Genomic DNA, 18,325 nt, shown 5'->3' with positions numbered 1-18,325 from the left:
AACAGAAGATCCAGTTTCTGCACTACAGTATCACAGTCCCACTAGTACAATACATTACATGAAGTTGTAATGAGGCCAAGTGGAGCTGTATCGGTAAAACCGGCAGGGAAAGCCATGCATTAAAGCGGAAATGAACATGAATGTTATTGGACAGGCTGAGGAAAGCTGTAACCAGGCAGGGAGCAGCTGTCAGGATGTGTGTGGAGGAGCTTGCGTCACTGAGGGATAATTCTGAGAAGGAGGCTGAGACCACAAGCTCCAGCTTCAGCTTTCCTCCTCCTCCTCCACCCCGCCCACTCAGCACTCTCCACAGCCACTCCGGACGTTTGCTTTCCTTCTCCTACTTCATTGCACTGATAGTCCTCATCTTCCTTTTCATTCACACACTTATTATTTCACTGCTTCTTCACTTTTATATTTTAAACAAATGAGCTGTGGTCGGTATCTAGAGAAGCTTTTACTTGGTAAACAAGTATGTCGTCAGTGCCGTGCAGGTTTGAACATGTAATAGTGCGTTTTCAAGACGTGAAGGAGCACAAATCCCATTTTAACTAAAATGAAAAATCTGGAGCTTTGTAACCAAAGAGCACATTTTGAGGAGCTTAATTGAAAATACTATCCACTGTTAAATTAAGCCATGGTTCTTTCCCAAATGCTGTCTATTTATTTGCTAATTTGTCCAATTGTTTGAGCTAAAAGATAATGATATGTCCGCTTCATGGTCAAACTATGTTGAAAACTTAAGGATTCACAGTCCTTTTATATAAGGCATTAGGAGAGGCAGATATTGCAATGTATTTCTTTATGTCATTAAAAGATTGAGGCCAAGTATAAAAAACTGTTTAATATTAATAAAAGATGGGTATGCATGGACACATTATGAAACTTTTGTAAGTATATATTCAAGACGACATGAGAGGAAGTTTAAATTCCATTTTAACTGAAATTTATTTGCAAAAACTGAGAAGCATCTGCAGAGCCAGTTGCTCACAGGTTTGAGATCCAGAGCTATGGGCCTAATGGTAAAGTATTATTCACTTTCAAAATAAGCCATACATACTACACACTAGAAATTAACGAGGGAAACATGAAGTAAATGGAAACACGGCAAAAGGGGACGATGTAACAATGATCAGAGGGATAATGAGGAATTAAGTGGATACACAGCATAAAGAGAGGATGGGCAACAGATGGGAACACAGGAGGAACAAATCAGCCATAAAGAGAGAGGGAAAATGCACATGAGATGACGGACTGTCAAAGTAAGGCAGGAAACACACCTTTACATGTGAGGAGAGCAAGAGCAAGGGACACAGATAAGTAAGTAAACACAGAGAGAAGACACTGAAGACAAGACACAGGGAAGGGAAAACCCTAATGGAAATGAAATGACCTAAAGTATTCAGTAGAAGAGATACTGTCACGGTCTGAGCTGGCAGACAGTGTGGAGATGAAAACGAGGACCAAAATGCACACACCGGAAATGAAGATGAATGTTGAACAGAACAATAAACAAATGCAAAGAACGACTACATGGAGCTAATAAAACCTAAACTGGGAAGACTAAACACTATATGAAACCTATAAACTTGGAACAAGGAACAAGAAACCTGGAGACATGGGGGAAATACACCATGGAGGATACAAAGATGATCCAACAGGGAACAAAGGAAAACACACACACTATATATCCAGACAGTAACGAAGGAGTAACCAAAAGGAGACATCTGAACATAATCTGATAAGACGGGGGGGGACGTAAAACTGAATACATCTCACAAGACACAAGATTGTCAAAGTAAAACAGGAAATACAAGACAGACATGGAGCTGCAGAGTCAACACTGAGAATGACTTACTAGATGAAAAATGGGAAAGGCAAGGTGATGGAAAGGTGAACTGACCATGCTGCCCTCCCGTGGCTGATGTCTTTCAGGGAGCAAGAGGGGGCAGGCAGCTCCAGGCCATTAATTTCACTGTGGAGCACAGAGCATAAGCACACCATTCCAACACCGATGCTCATTTTTGCCGCCCATGTGCTGCAGCAGGCTGCCTTTATTGTGCGAAATAAGAAGAGAAGGTTCAGGAACTCAGGCGGCGCAACACAGCTCTCTTGCAGGGTGCTCCATTGTGGTGGATGCTGTAGAGTGGAGGGCACAGCAGGAGCAAGACACAGACCTGCTACCAGTCCTGCAGTGACTCCACTGGGGTGAGGTCACTGGGATTTTTAACTCCACCAAGGGACTCTTGGCCAAGTTTAGTTCTCTTAGGCTGAAGGAGGAGCGTGATCCTGACACAGGGGAGGAGAGGTGGCTGACTGTGGTGCTGCCAGGACTACTACTGGAGTCAGCAGCAGAGGGATGTGGAGGACTTCTGCCACAGCTGTGATGCATATTCCTCTCACCAGTCCCATGCTCAGTTTTAGCAACAATCAGCAGGAGCACCAATGGCGTAGCTGCGGATGTCAAGGGGACATTTCCCTGTATAGCTAGCGGAAACCATTATGTCCTTGCGGCCCATGGACTATTTTACCAAGTGGTATGAGGCATATGCCATCCCAGACCAGGAGGCAGAGACATGGCAGACTGTCGCTGCCATGTGCAAATGCCTTGGGATTAATAAGACCCACACCACCCCACTCCAGAGAGGTTTAACAGGACACTCACCCAGCAGTTAGCTATCCTTACCTCAGAACACAAGCAGGAGTGGAACTACCATCTTCCCCTCATCCTCAGGGCCTACAGGTCAGCAGTTCAAGACTCTCTCCACCCAGTGCATATCTGCCCTGCTTGTACTGTCTTTCCACTTTACACTGTCCAGAAGAAGAACCGGCACCAAGATTCAATAATTTTCTTTCATTAAGAATCTTGTTGTAAAGACTTACCTTTCAGCACGCTCACTCACTTCACCAGATTCACTTTGTTTCCTTTTCTCACCTTTGATTGGGTGTGGTGCTTGCCTTTAATTGCGCTCACCTGTCACCCGTTATATAAGGACTGCACTCACCTACAGCTCACTTTTTCTCCACTCCTGCATGGGGCGGCAGCTGAGACTTAGCAGTCCATGTGTGTTCTTTTATACTGATTATTCACATAAAACGAGAAACCTGCAAGTGATTGATGACTGCTCATTCTCATTCTGACCAAATGAGCCCATGATGGTAACAAGCTCCAACTTCCTCTGAACCCCCTCCTCCTTAACAATCTGAAGACCATTACTCTTTGTCCACACGTTTAATATTGTAGAAAGAGTGAAACTGAAATAAAAAAAATAACGTAATTTCAATTGCAAAGTATAATCTTTAAATGTTCCATATACGCTGTATATAGTCTACGTACGATAACCTAAATCACATTATTTAGACTGCAACAGTGATTCCACTATCGAGGCGTACTGGGGAAATGGAGGCTGCAAGTATGACTACATGACTGCCATTGTTATCTGCTAAAGTTCAGGCTCTGGCTGCTGAGCTGGGGTCTGCATGCACTCAGCTTTATCATCTGGATTCTTGCTTGCGAATGACAATAGTTAATTTTGCAGTATAATGCAGTTGTTTCTGTCCTAGAATCATTTTGCATTCTACCATTGCGCTCTATCCTTTGGTGCAATATAAATAAAAGTAATATCGATATCCCCACAGCAGACTGCTCCTTTATTTTCCTCCTCACACTATATGAAATTAGCCGATATTGGCGCAAGTGTGCAGGAAGAAAAACATTTGTTTGTTAAGTGTACTCATATCTTCAACTGAGAGCAAAAGTGAAGGAAGGTGAAAAAAGAGAGAATTTAAAAAATGGGGGGGCGGCGTTGGTGGCTTAGCTTGTGTCGGTGTCAAAGCCAATTATCAGACTAAAAAAAATCTAAGTAGTCTGTTTTATTCCTGATTAAGAACAAGTCACACGGTTAAACAAACTGCCCGCAGAGCCCTAGAGAGCTTGTGATTATGTCCAGGCAAAGAAACATCTACACATGCAACATTAAAGGTTCCCAAGAGCACAGTGGCCCCCAGGTCTCTTCCCAGAAATTGCTTCCTGGTCAAGCCAACTAAGAACCTGATGATCTCTTGGTCAAGATCTTTCCTGCAGATACTGTAGGGAAACCTGCCAGAAGGACAATCACAAAAAAGTCTGCTTGGAGATTGTAAACAAATGACCTCAAAAACACTCTCAAATTATAAAACCTGAACCATTTGGGCTCAAATCTAAGCATTATTTTCACTGCACACCTATTCTTTGCCTTTCCTACAGTGAAGCACGTTGCCATTAACTTTATACTGTTGGGGTGTTTTTCAGCAGCAGAGACTACAGGGCTGTGAAAAAGGTGAATGGCGATAACTATGGTGGTACCATTAATGAAAACCTGCTCAGGGTGGTCAGATCCTCACTAGGTGGATGATTCATCTCCCAGCCTGACAGTGACAGAAAACATAAAGACTCTGTATGTCCTTGGGTGGCCCAGCCAAAGCCTGGACTTCAAATAAATTAAATTGCTTTATGATACGTATCAACGATATTCAAATTCCAGCCTGTGTAAACACATGTTCCATTTCACCACCAAATATTGTTATACTGTTTTTGCATAATGCTACTGGAAGACAAACAAACAGCAGGAAATACTTAACCTTGTTGGCAGTAGTGTGAACTTGTACTGTAATTTATAAGATGTCTGCATATGTGGAAATAATGCTCAGTCAGCCTGAAAACAACAAGCCAGAAGAGGACAAATGTACAGACATGTTATTATATAGTAAATTGATCTATTTTTAATATTAAAATATTGGTTAACACAGGTTTAGATTAAGAAACACTCTAGGACTAAGTCCTTTTATTTTGAAAAGTGGCAGGATTAGTGTTAGGGTACATCATATTGGGCTTGATAACTGAATAAAACGGCTTATTAATTTAATAAGCACAAAGCACAGGCTGTAAAAGATATTGACTCCCTCCACTACTGTCTGATGATTATTAATAACTTGAAGCAGCATGTACCCGGCTCCCCAAACACACATGCACACACACAAACGCACTGACCACCTCCACCAAACAAGTCTCAGCTCGCTTATTATTAGCTGTCACAACAACGGTTTGCTGTTGTTTTGACTTACCAACCTGATCACAGTAGGTGACACGATGACTCACACATGAAGAGTCAGAGGCACCAAACACCACACACTGGTTCACAACTCCCCAGCCTGCGTCAGCACTGTGTCCTATTAAGTATTATATAAAAGGAAGGAATGAATAACAAAAGGGTTGTTTTTTTTTTCACCCCACCATGTGTGGTACAGTCTGTCTTTTCAGAGTTGTGTTTAGGGGGTCAGCTATTAAAACAAATGAGGGGGAAAAAACTGCCTACAGTTTAACGTCAGAGGAACTTTGATCAGTCATAGAAGGGACAGTAGTCTTTGTGTGTCCACTGCCTCCATCTATTTGGTGATTGTGAGGCATAAAATGAAGCATGTAACATATTTGAACAAATAGAGGTTGTTTAAAGATTAATAAGGTGAAATCTCACACTGTTGATAGTTTATTCCTTGATTACTCATGGAAGTCAGTCGTAGGCTATATATATATAAATATAGATGATAGACAGAAGATGAAGGTAGTCGCTGTCATATGCATATGGTTTTGCACATTTAGGTAGCTCCATGCACAAACTCCAAATGTATCAACACATGTATTTACTAATCAGTGCTAAGTAGTATAAAATCTATCCCCTGTGCAGAAAGGGGAAAGTAGCGATTGACACCAAAATTACTTTTTGTTCCAGGCTGTAAACACAGAGTAACACGGTGGTCGCCTCACAGTACGAAGGTCCTGGGTTCAAATTCTGTCCAGGCCCTTTGTTGTGTCAAGTTTGCATTATCTTGAGGTGTCTGCGTGGGTTCTCTTTGGGTGCTCCTCTGCAGTCCATAAACATGCACATTAGGTTAATTGGTGACTTTTATTTCGCTGTGGGGTGTGAATGGGAGTGTGAATGGTTGTCTGTCTATATATTAGCCCTGTGACAGACTGGCCTCACTTCTCACCCAGTGACAACTGGGAAAACATGAGTCTGTTGGGAAAGACTTACTTCTTGAGCCTGCCTCAATGGCCATTTGAGGAACTGCAGTTTTTGGCACTTTGTTTTGTCTGTTTTATAAATGTTCTTGTGTGGAAAGCATTTTTAGATGGTAATGAATGAGGGAAAAATCTAGATGACTTATTTTGTCATCTTAGTAACCATTTGGTCATTTATTTTTATTTTAAACTCAAATTCTGTCAAATGTTCAATTTAAGTCACTAAATTTGAAAAACTGCAAAATCATTTTGGATTAATTGTTTTGCCTCTCAAAAAGTCTAGAGTCAGGAAATAATGGAACTTCAAGGAGCTAAATATTCTTCATTGGCTAAGTCCTCCAGAATTATTCAGAGGATTTATAAATATTTTTTAAACTATCACAGCGAGTACAAGTATCAATTAATTGACAAGATTTGTGTCTGTCTAACCGTTTATTAGGAGAAAAACAACCACTTTGAAAGAAATAATAATGATAAACTTTGGTGAACTTTTTTGTTTTGTGGTATCTGTAAATGGATGTGGAAAAAGATGTATTTTTAAAAACTGAAATGTGAAAGCTGTCTAATCTTGAACTGAGGACTTTAATGGAAACTCATAATGATGTAGCAAATGAGCAATTGCATTTTGCTTTGAAAGCTGAAAGCCCACTTGACATTATTATCCCTAAAAATACCTCAAATTATAACATTTCCTAGAAGAACTATGAAGGAAACAAGGCAATAACCTACATTAGGATCTGTGAATACCATCTTCTATAATTCATCTTGTCTGTCAACAGATATTTGATGATTATTGGACTGGAGAGTCCCAGCATCCCTGGTGGTCCAAAGATCAGCACCATGGACAACAATTATGACACAAAATGTTGTAATTGATTAAACTGTTGAGCTCAGTGTAGCTCTGTTGTGACTCACAAGCCTCCAGACACATTAGGTTGATCCCCTGCTGGAGAACAGAATTGCTGGGTTAAAAAAATGCTGATCTTTTTGCAAGAAACAACTACACTAAAAAAAAAAAAAAAGAAAAGAAAATGAAAATGAACCTTTGGGTTTTTTTTGAAAAAAAAAATCCTCAATTGTTGGAGTTACTGAACAAATTATGGATTCTTTGTTTTTTTAATTTACTTGAGTCATTTGTGTTTTTTCAATGAAAGACTGTATTTTGGCAGGTTAACTCACTGGTTTTTGCTTGAGGCAGTTCAGGGTTTTAGAGTAAGATACAAACAATTTCTTAGGAGTTATTTAACACAGCTGAGTGGAACCACTTGACACTTGATTTTTTTAGTAAATCCAAAACCCATGGTAACATTTGTGACAGTGACCTCAGTTGCTGTAGTATTTAAAATGGGAGCAAAGGTGGGGATTTATTCATGTTTTCCCCCCTTAGCTTCCCGTTTATTCGGATAATTGATTTTAAAATACTCCAAACTGCAACAACTGTCATGTACCTCTGTGCCGAGGGAAGGAAGTGCAGGACGCAGGAGACAGGACGTGAAAGCGCTTTAACTTTTATTACTGGTAACTTACAAAGAAGACAAAAAAACAAACAAACACAGAGTCAGGTGAGAGCTGAACTAGGAAACATAAAACTAAGGGTTACACAGCAGGCATATGAGGAGAAAGACAAGAGAAAAGAGAAGCACAGAGAGACCATTAACAACAGACGGGACAAAACACAAACTACAGATGAGAAAAGACAAAAGTTAAAGCAGTCGTTGCATAAAAGTTTAATATTATGAGCAGTTGAGAAGAAGTGCTTATTGGATCATGGGAAGTTCCTCAGCATCTTCAGCTTATGGTAGTATAACAAAGGGCTGGATAGACATATCCAGACAGACATATGTGGTATAAAATACAAAGTATGGTACTATCTAAAAAGATGGTTCAATAATAAGTTTCTGTTCTATAGAATTTACAGATTAATGAACAGATACAGTCAAGGAAAAAAGAAAGTATGTCTTCTTTGATTTCTAAGGTTTTATGTCTCATGACATGATAAAAATTTATATGTTTGTTAGCAGGTCTTAAATTAGCTAAATGAAGCCTTAGATGAGCAAACCATGATAACATAGTGTTATTATTTATTTAACAAACACTAAGCCAAAACTAAGTCGCCCTTCTTCCTTCCATAGGAAATACCAAGGTAAGTAGCAGCCAGGTGGTGATAATCAAAGGTTTAACTGATCATCAGCAAATGTGAGCGCGCTATAAAAGCAGAGATTTTGGCAGTTTGCGCATGTGGAGCATTCAGGTATGTGTTAACACAGTGCCAAGGAGGAAAGACATCAGCAACGATGATAGAGAAGCAACAGCTGCTGCCTATCAATCTGGGAAAGGCTATTAGGTCGTTTCCAAACAACATGAAGTCCAATATTCTGCAAGGACAAAGATTATTTGCAAGTGGAAAACATTAAAGACAGTTGCCAATCTTCCCAGGAGTGGATGTCCCAGCAATTCTAACCCAGGGTCAGAGTGTGCAATGATGAAAGAAACTGCCAAAAACCCAGAGCTTCACATCAGACTCTACAGGCCTCAGTTACATGTTAAAGTTCATTACAATATAATTAGAAACAGACTGAACAAGTATGAACAGTTTTCAAGGGCTGCCAGGAAAAATCCTGTTCTCTCTAAAAGGAAAATGGTAGCACAGCTTAGGTTGCTTTTGGAACAATATCCTCTGGATAGACAAGACCAGAGCAGAGATGTTTGGCCACAATGCACAGCACCATGTTTGGCAGACTGAAATACTGTGGGAGGACCTTAAATGAGCTGTGCATAAACTAATGCCCACAAACTTCAAAGAGCTGAAGCATTTTTGGAAAGAAGACTGGGCCAAATTTCCTTGACGATGATGTGAGAGACTGAGAAAGTCATACAGAAAACGATTGATTCAAGCCACTACTGAAGGTGGCTTAACAAACTACTGATTCCTAGTTTTTGTTTGATAAATGATGACAGTGCGATATGTCATGTGTTGTTGTTTATCTTTGGTCACATTTCCCTCATTTTAAGACCTGCTAAGGATTATATTATTTTTATTATGTCCTTAAATTTAAGGAATGTGTACTCTCTTATGATAACTGTATCTCTTTATAGGGATAACCATTCGTTATGTGATACTGGTTTGGTTGACTTATTCCTCTTGGGTGAGAGTAGTGACTCCTTGGAGCCAATGAGTGCAGTGAAAATTACAGTTCTCATATCTTCCTTCCTATATCAAACACCTTCTGTGCAAGCTGGTATTAGGATGGATTTATTTTTTAAAAACCTGTTACAGAAAGTTATTTAGACACAGCTCAGTACAATTATACATTTCATGCTGAAGCTCATAATTAAATGAGCAGCTCACATAATACTGAAATCAAGCTAAACAGCAGATCTACACCTCTGACAATTTGTAGGTGGCTGATTTTGTGGACTTTTAGAATATTTCATTATGCTTTTACACCCACATCTTTTTTTTTTTTACTTGCACTGCAGCTCTAAACCAAAAGACATTCTCACATTCTCGCTTACCCACAAAACCACCCTGGGTACTGTCAGCGTGTCCTCACATTCAGCCTCTAATTCATTACCAGTGAGGCTGTTCCAGAAAATGCTGCATGATCACATCACATACTGGTCTCGGCTCTTTCTGGAGCTTTTGAAGCAACTTGTCTGTGTCTATATATCTAAATCCAGCTGTCCAAAATCATTGGGGAAAAAATGTGGGAAATGTATCCCAGGGTGGATTTTTGCTTTCAATGTGACCCAGATTTGACTGTTTGTGTTTAGCTTTGCAGTGAGAAGATCTAATCTCTTGTTTACCCAAATCTCATTTTTGTTTTGTTCTTGTGTAAATCCAGCTAACAACATTTGCATTTTCTGTATTATTAGTATTCTCTGTGTCATTTATAATTGTAAAATCTCTCTCTCTTTTTTTTTTTAATTGTCATTTTGCAGACGGCATCTTATGCAATGCTGGTTTAAAGTCAGAAGCAGGAACAGGAACAGGCAAAAACAAAAACAGCAGAAGGATCTGAATTGTCTTTCCACTTGCGTAAATGGGAACGATTGTGTCAGTTATGATGTCATGCACTGATGTGCATCAGGTCGCTATGGTTACACCAATCTCTTGATAATGGAGCCATCAGATTGGATTTCCACACAGGCAACAGGTCTTTACAGGGTGAGTTAATGGCCTGAAAAAGAAAAAGGAAAATCCTGTTGCTTCTTTAGATTTACTCAAATAAGATTCTGTATTAATTGAATTGAAAAAGTGTTGTACAACATTTCCTTTTCACACCAAACATGTCATTTCCTGCCCCTCTATATTCGGCTTTCTGCTATATATAGGCGTGCTTGATGAGTCTACAATAGCCTGGTACTTTACATAGTCGTACTGATGACCACAGTGTTGTCAGGAGTAATGTTATAAAACAGGCAGCCAGTGTGTCCTCCTCCCATCTGTTCTCTCTCCTCTGTCTCTATTTCTCTGTGTTCCATGACGCAAAGCCTGAGTGGGAGTGGACAAACCTTCTGCTCCCTGAGAGGACTGAGTGGGCCGCCGCCATCCGCTGTGCACGCACCAGAGATGGAGGCAGAGATGGAGGTATATGGTAGAGGAGAGGGGAGGGGAGAGAAGGGAAAGCTTTTGAACAAAAGTGAGTGAAGGCCTGAGAGAAAGTGACGGTGATCGATAGAGAAAAAGTAAATAACAGGGAGGAACAGGAAGGCAGAGAGGGAACGAGTGTTTTTTTTGGAGGGAGGAATGACACGTGGATTAGTGAGAAAATGCAGAGATGGGATGTGAGCCTAATAGCAGGGCGATAAGGAGAGATGAGCGGAAACAAGCGGAAGACAATGACAATGAGAGAGGACCGGGCAGAAAGAAGAAATCAGGATTTAGGAGGACAGGCCTTACACTGACACGTTGCTGAGAAATCATTGTGAGAACAAGTTATTTTTAAATAAAGTGACTGTTTAAATCATAAAATTTTACCTGTGGTGTCTGTTCAGTTCACACTGTAATGCAATGTAATTGCCAAAACACCTGTGGAGCTCAGAGTGTCTGCAAATAGAAGGTTAAAAAAAATGCATATACCATAGACTTTATATAAAAGACAGAATGATGCCACCCATTAGTTTTGGACACTGCATTTTGAAGCTTCCAATTTAGCATTTTGGATACTGCCATGTTGTTTTTTAAGAGCCAAAAGTTACAATATTAAGACAAGGTGGTGGATTCCCAAATTGTGTGATAAGCTCAGATTTGGCAAGCTCAGTTAGCAAGGTGGATTCATAAACTGTTAAAGATACAATACAAAAAAACAAAGATACCTGATGATTTGTGATAAGTACATTAGTAAAATATTAGGAGTCAGTCATGTGTGTTTATTCTTCAAGCTCGCATGAGTTAGCCATGGTGTCAGTATCAAGCCAAAGTGTCTGCATGTCTCTCTCTCTTGTCCCTCGCTCCCTAGCTCTCATCCTTGGTATTTAGTCAGTGAGTTTCTGTGTGTTTATGTGTTTCCTGTTTTAATGTGATAGTCTCTATTCCTGTGTGTGTTATGTTTGGTTCTGCTTCCCTCTTCTCGTCAGTCAGACTATGGTCAGCCATGTTCCCCAGGTGTTTCCTCTGTGCTCCGGCTCCCACTTGTGTATTTATTGTCCGTATTTCCTTCTGTCCGTTGTGGTGATCTCCCTCATCCTCCAGCTGTGGAATTCTTGGATTTTTTTTTTAGCACAATTAAGTGCGTAGCAAGTTATACTAATTCCATTAAAAATACCCCAGAAGGCATCGACAGCACAAAGAATAACAGAGAGTACCCTTTCTGTCATAGCAATTATGTGAGCCCTGGAAGACATTGTGGGTACACCTTGCAATCTGCCTCCCTAAATCCAGCATCCAGATGGATGAATGATTAAAAAAAATACCCAAACAGTTCCATACTGTAAACATTTTTATTTCTGCTGTAAGGTTGGGTCTGTTTACATGACAGTCTGTTGGTTTAACCCACTTTTGTAGTCAGCCTCTAGTGGTCATTAGAAGAACTGCAGTTTTTGACACTTTACTTTAGAGCCACTCCTCTCTAACTGACTCTAACTGTGAATCCAAGTAAGTAGCTAGCATACCACGGAGCATACCATGAATAATCTCGAAAATCCTTTTCAAAAACGTAGAAAAAAAACTTAAATGCAACTTAACAACTGAGCGCATAAACTCATCAGGAAAGTGTTTACAGAGGTCAAGCCTGGTGGTTTTCCCCTGGTGGCTATTATAATCCAAGTTTAAGGGCCTTAAACTTAAACTTAATGTCCACTCCATTTTTTATGCTGCTATAAGGCGCATCCAGGAGATGCATCTCTGCTGCCAACATCTTGCTCAGAGGTTCGGACTGTGGGCTTTGACCCAATCCTGAATAAAATACCAACCTTGTGTTGTTTTCAGGTGCTGTAATGAAAGAAATGCCAAAACATAGCAACAGCAAATAACACTCCCCTGGTGGGAGTTTGTATTTCCAATATTTTACTCTTACAAACATGTTAAATTTGATAGGTCTCAATATTAAGTCAGTTTAAAAGGATTACTGTGACTGTTCTGGCACTTAATTTAACTAATGCAGGTGTATTCTGAGAAAAGAAAGAAAAACACAAAACATTACATTTATAATACTGAGGGTTAAATAACTGCTATTTTTTGTATATACCCAAGTTGTAGATACAGAGACATGCAGAACTGCACAGTTTTACAAAGATTTACGTTGTTGTGTGTAGATTGCCTGAAGATAAAGTTAAGACTTGTGATTTACAGAGCCAGAGAGACTTATTGACTTGTCTGTAGCTCTCATTTCAAGTCAGACCACAGGACTAGGCAGCTCTTTAAAATAACTGAGTAGCCCCTTCAGTTTTTATGTTTCACGGTCAACTTTTAAAGCAGAATGTCGCGGGGCGTGGCTTGTGGTGCTGTGCAGGGAAGGCAGACGCACCTGCACAGCATCCGCTATCATGCCCCGCCGACTTAAATATGGTACTGGGTCCTACAGTATTGTTGTTCTTGTTGATGTGAGTGCGGCTGGCAGTGGGAGAGCAGCGGCCGTTGTGTGTATACAAGCAACCGTATTAATAAAGCATGCTGAAGAGCATTGGAATGTCACCGGGTCTGCTGTGGGTTTGTTACACAGAACACTGCAAAAAAGCACCTACAGAACTGTAATATTTTAAAATCTGTATTTTTAGCATGACATTATAGAAAGTAACTAAGTATCCCATATTATGAAACCAGTTTTAGCAATTGTAACAAACTGAAACTGGCTGAAAATCCATTTGAAATTCATGGACGCCTCCATAGACAAACATGCATTAGAAGGCTTATCTGCCCAGTGATCAATCCACGTGTATATATTTGGACTGACACTGTAACAAAAAACTTAAAAAATGCTAATTGACAAGTACTTTTACTTAATCTCATTTCACTCAAATTAAATTATTAATTAACATAATATTATGTAGCATTACATTACGTAACACTGCGTAATGTTAGTTGATAAGTGTAATACCCGTGTGGCTACTGTATGTGATTGTATGTGTCAATCTTAAAACAGTCATGCAAAAATATATTTAGATGAATTTAGTTCATGTTGTTTGACATTTCTGCATGCATTAGCCTGGAATAGATAAAGCAGTCATCAGCTAGCGAAATGCAACTAAAATGCCTGTCAGTGGGGCCCTTTCCCATAGGAAGTAGCACTGCGCTGACCACTACATTGAGCAAATGAATGGGTGAATGAGGCATGTTGTATAAAGGCTTTGAGCCCTCAGGCAGAATAGACAAGCGCTGTATAAAACCAGTCCATTTACCAAAGAGGCCTTGACAAGTGGAAAAATCTGAGTCTAAAAAATAAAGTCAGTGTGGAAGTCCTGAAAGCTACAGTTGCTCTAACAGCCTGTGCCAGACCTAGGGATGGGAACTGATAAGAATTTACTTATGTCACTTATGAATTCAATTCCTTATCGGTTCTCACTGGGTTCTCACTGGCTCCGCTTTGAGAGTCAATATCATTGCTAAGCACCACATCAAAGACATTATATTCATGCAAATTAATTGAATGCTGTGGGTGAAATGTTTGCATGTTGGAGGTATTTCCACTCTTTGTCCTAGTGTTGGAATTGTTACTAAAAAAATGATTCCACATATTACACAAAACACTTTACTTAAAATTAATGTAGTACATTAATTCATTATACTACTTGTTACATTACTTTCATGTTTCTCTGTAAAGTGACCTAAAATCTTACTGTCTCATAATAACCATTTAACATTATAAACATGAGGCTACAGCCCCACACACCAACACAAATGTCTATCCTAGTAAGGGCACGCATATGATCTTTCTCTTAGTATTTAGGTATGAACACAAAGCCTTCAACAGACTTAAAATTGATCGCCATAGTGATTCTACTTTAGAAACATGAGGAGATAAAAACAGACGGTGGAGTCTGAGTGTTCGTCAATTTGTTACCTGTTGAAGTTCAGGGTCTGGCTGTGGCTGGAGTTAGCATTCATTCAGCTTTAACATCAATCTGGGTTCTTGGCTAGCTTACCGTTAGCACTTTGTCTGTGCAGCTGCGAAGGTGCTGTAGACTGTGCCACTATTTTCCTCCGCAAGCAAGTTGAACTGATAAGCGAGATTGAAATGCAAGGAAACTAACAATTCTGAGGAACTGAACTACTGGAAACTGGTTATGGGAACTATGTCTCTGTTTTTGATGTTAGTAAATTATCTGAATGTGGGTTTATGGGCAGTTAAATGCATTAACAACTTGCTAGAATTTAGAGCTTCAGTTCTGTTGAATGAAATTTGAGATTTAATTTTTTACTCTGCAATAACTGGAAGGTGTCTAAACCGTTAACATGCTAATCAAGTAGCTAATAGTTGGCTACCTTTATTAGCACTTCTCCCCTTCTAAATATAGTCATATGTTCCATATAACTAGTCAAGGTTTAAAAATGGAGTGCCTTTTAGGACTGTTAAATTTAACAATTATAAATTTAAGTTGTTTCACCATTGTCTCAGTGTTTAAGATATTGGCAATGTAATTTTATGTCACTTTCAAAAAACATACATTCGCATATTAGTCTCATTTTGTACATATGGATTTGTCCACTGCCTTCTTTTCAATTAAATGCTGCTTTAAATGTCTCCAGTGCTGCAATGATGCATCAGTGGACCTCGCAGTGACCTCTGTCTATTTTCTGATCCTGCTGCCTTCTCCTGCTTATCTTTAGTAACTCCATCCCCCTCATGATCTATGGATGGCTATTTTACAATTTGGCTAAATCCAGCTCTGAGGTAACAAGTGACACCTTCTGTTTCCATGCTTCCGGTCGCTAGGCAACCTAAGCAATTTATGCCACTGCCAAGAGAGCGATGGAGGAAGTAGCACCCCGAGGCCCCCCCACCTTTGTTCGTCTTGGCCACGGCCGGCCCGGCGTCATCCGTCATCTAAGAGCAGTGCTTCCATACCAGGCCAGTGACGAGGTCCGCTGCAGCACGCTGCGCTTCCTACTGCTCTCATTAAATCAGCTCTGCTTCCTGCACCACAAGGACGCATAAAAGAAGAGCTCAGCGACTGCACCGAAACACTCTGCTGCCCTCTCTTGTTGCTGAACTGAAATATTTTCAGTGTTCTTCACGAATAAAACTACATTCAGCAAAAATAAATGTTAAGAAACATCCAAGCAGAATAAGTAAACACTCCCAGATTAAAAACAACGGCTTAATCAGTTTGTTTAAAATTTTGTCCAGTATGTTGTCGCTATTACTGCAAAATTTGATCACACAAGCTTGTCATTTTAAATTCAGCAATATGCAGCAGTCTTTTAAATAAACTGGTGAAAGAGTAAAAGGGTGAAAGAAACCATTTTAACCCACATCCACGGCATTTTCCTGGGATATTTTAAGAAGATTTGCACCTTAAAGATGGCTGAACTTTGCAGAAAATGCCAAATGTGCAAATGAGGTTCACAAGCTTTTTTTTCTTTGTTTTTTTTTTCTTTTTTAGCTTTTTCTTAAAAAAAAAAAAAAAAGATATACATACTGTAACTGTATGTATTGTTTTTCTTTGCCTACTGTAATCATGAAGTGATTTAGCATGGCATTTGTTCTGTGCTCTCATAGTATGAGCGACAGACGGTGAACATGTCAGCGCTCCAGATTGAGATTGTAAATTAAGCTGTAATGTAGTAAAACTGTACATATGCATAATAGAAGTTTCCTGGTGCCCAGCTATGATGAGGCAACTCGTAGAGTCTCCTCCTTAGTCAAGATTGTTTGTGCAACTGCCACCCCCACTACCACCTGACATGGACTTTGTCACTGTTTTCAAAAAGGAAATGGAAATGCTTATGTTTGCTCATATGGGTCACTTAATATAGAAAAAAGAAAGCAAGCAAACTTCTCAAGGCCTGTTCTTCTTCAGACTGACCTGAGCCAAGGTTAGGTGGCAACAATAGCAGACGAGCACTGTTGTTACAATAATAAAAAAAGAAAAAGAAAGTAAAACTGATAAATATACTGCTGTGCTAAAGTCCCGAGTCACACCTCATTTCCTTATAGTTTGTTTCCAAGGAGCCAGACTTTCTTGTAATTTTTAAAGTGGTTTTTAACAATAGTTCTCCAGGCTTTTTTCTTGCTGCCTTCTCAATTATTTTACATCCTTGTAGCTGACCCTTTAAAGAATGCTTTTGTTTTGGTCATTAAATCACTTGAATTCTTAAAGAATATAAAAAAATCCAATTAACTCAAGAGATGAACCTTATATCTTCTTTCTTAAAATAAGAAAGAATTTGAAATAAAGAATCTATTTCAAATTCTCTCTTTGGACACTTTGTTATTAGCAACATCTCTCACACACACTCACACACACATGTGCAGTTTGTTGCAATTTCTTTTGGTGAATCTATGAAAAATGTCAAACAACTGTCTGACAGGGATAAAACTGTATTTATTTATTTTTTGCACCAACAAGATGATTCCCACTAGCTACAAACTTCTTGGTTTTGGCATGGTGTGCACTGTGTCCTGAACAAAAGTGAGGAAATTGAAGAAAAGTATGAGGCCTGAAATTATCCAGAAACATCAGTGAAATGTTTCTGGAACACTGAAATGTCAGTCACTCCTCTACCAGAAATGGTCTCAGTGGACGGGTGGCTGTCCTTCTTAAGGAAGGAGAACAGGGGAAAATGCTGAGATACGCCAAATCACACAAGAACTGGGCTCAAAATAGGTGGCAATGTGTAAGCAGGAAACAAGGGGAGCGGTACAATAGTTGGTGTGTACAGGCATCTATAAAACAAGGTGGAGGCTCTGTCATGGTTTGGGCTAGATTTCAGCCAGTGGTGTTGGAGATCTTGTCAAAATTAAAGGAATTAGAAAATAATGTCAGATTTTTATCTGGAAAAGCTTCATTTTCAGTACAATGATCCCAAAAAGATTACCAATGCAGTAAAAGTGTACCTGGATAGAAGAACATGCAGTTGGCCTCCATAGAGTGCAGACCTCAACATTGCTGAGACATTGTGGAATCATCTTAGCAGACAAGAGAATAAAAGGCAGCCAACATCCAGAGAAGAGCTTTGAATACCATTGAAGAAGCCTGGAGAACTATTCCTGAAGACTAATTATATAAATTACAAGAAATCTGCCAAAGAGAGTTCAGGCTGTGTTAACTAATACAGGTGGTCACACCAAATGTTGACTTTCATGTTTGTTAGAACAGTACAAACTCTATTTTTTGCCTTATGTGTTGTTGTTCTGTGTACATTTGCAGACATCTCAATATATTTCAGTCTCTAGTTCCTATTTTCCTACCAAAATATATAAAAATAAGAAACTTTTGCACAGAGCTGCAGTTATATTGGAAATCTGCCAGTCACAAAGCAAACAGCCCCTTGCAGCTAATGAGATAATAAAAAGGCTGATTTCATTGACATTCTGTGGAAAATTGCAGCATTTCACAGAACACTCAGCAAATAAATGACTGAATGGGTTTGTTGTTGAATTTGTCACCACAGGTAAAATAATTTGTTCCAATAAATAGAATATCCAGAAACAGAGAAAATTAAATGTGCCCTTTCAGGCCACCATGACCTGTTGAGTGGAACACACACACAAGTGCACATTCATTTGACTGCTGGAACATAAATAAAGGCTGTGTTCCCAGAAAGCTATTCTGTATTTTCCAGCTTCCCTAGAAAAAGAAAAGACAATAATAACTAGAATAAAA

The 18,325-nt window shown here is 39.5% G+C and overlaps 1 protein-coding gene across 2 annotated transcripts in view; it reads left to right on the top strand.

Moving 5' to 3' along the window:
• rbks (ribokinase) overlaps nucleotides 1-18,088 on the top strand; it is an 81,188-nt gene extending 63,100 nt beyond the window's left edge. Inside the window, exons 11-12 of one of the 2 annotated variants that reach the window (XR_014871105.1) lie at nucleotides 10,001-10,649; nucleotides 15,433-18,088. The gene's annotated coding sequence lies outside the window, so the exon portion shown is untranslated. The remainder of the gene's footprint in view (nucleotides 1-10,000; nucleotides 10,650-15,432) is intronic. The other variant, XR_014871106.1, reaches the window with a different exon arrangement.
• The last annotated feature ends 237 nt before the right edge of the window (nucleotides 18,089-18,325 follow it).

The sequence above is a fragment of the Neolamprologus multifasciatus genome, chromosome 19 (genome assembly GCF_963576455.1).
Source record: "Neolamprologus multifasciatus chromosome 19, fNeoMul1.2, whole genome shotgun sequence".
In the NCBI taxonomy this organism is placed as follows: Eukaryota; Metazoa; Chordata; class Actinopteri; order Cichliformes; family Cichlidae; genus Neolamprologus; species Neolamprologus multifasciatus.
Note: the sequence above shows the minus strand (reverse complement) of the source record. Positions and strands in the feature narration are given on the sequence as shown.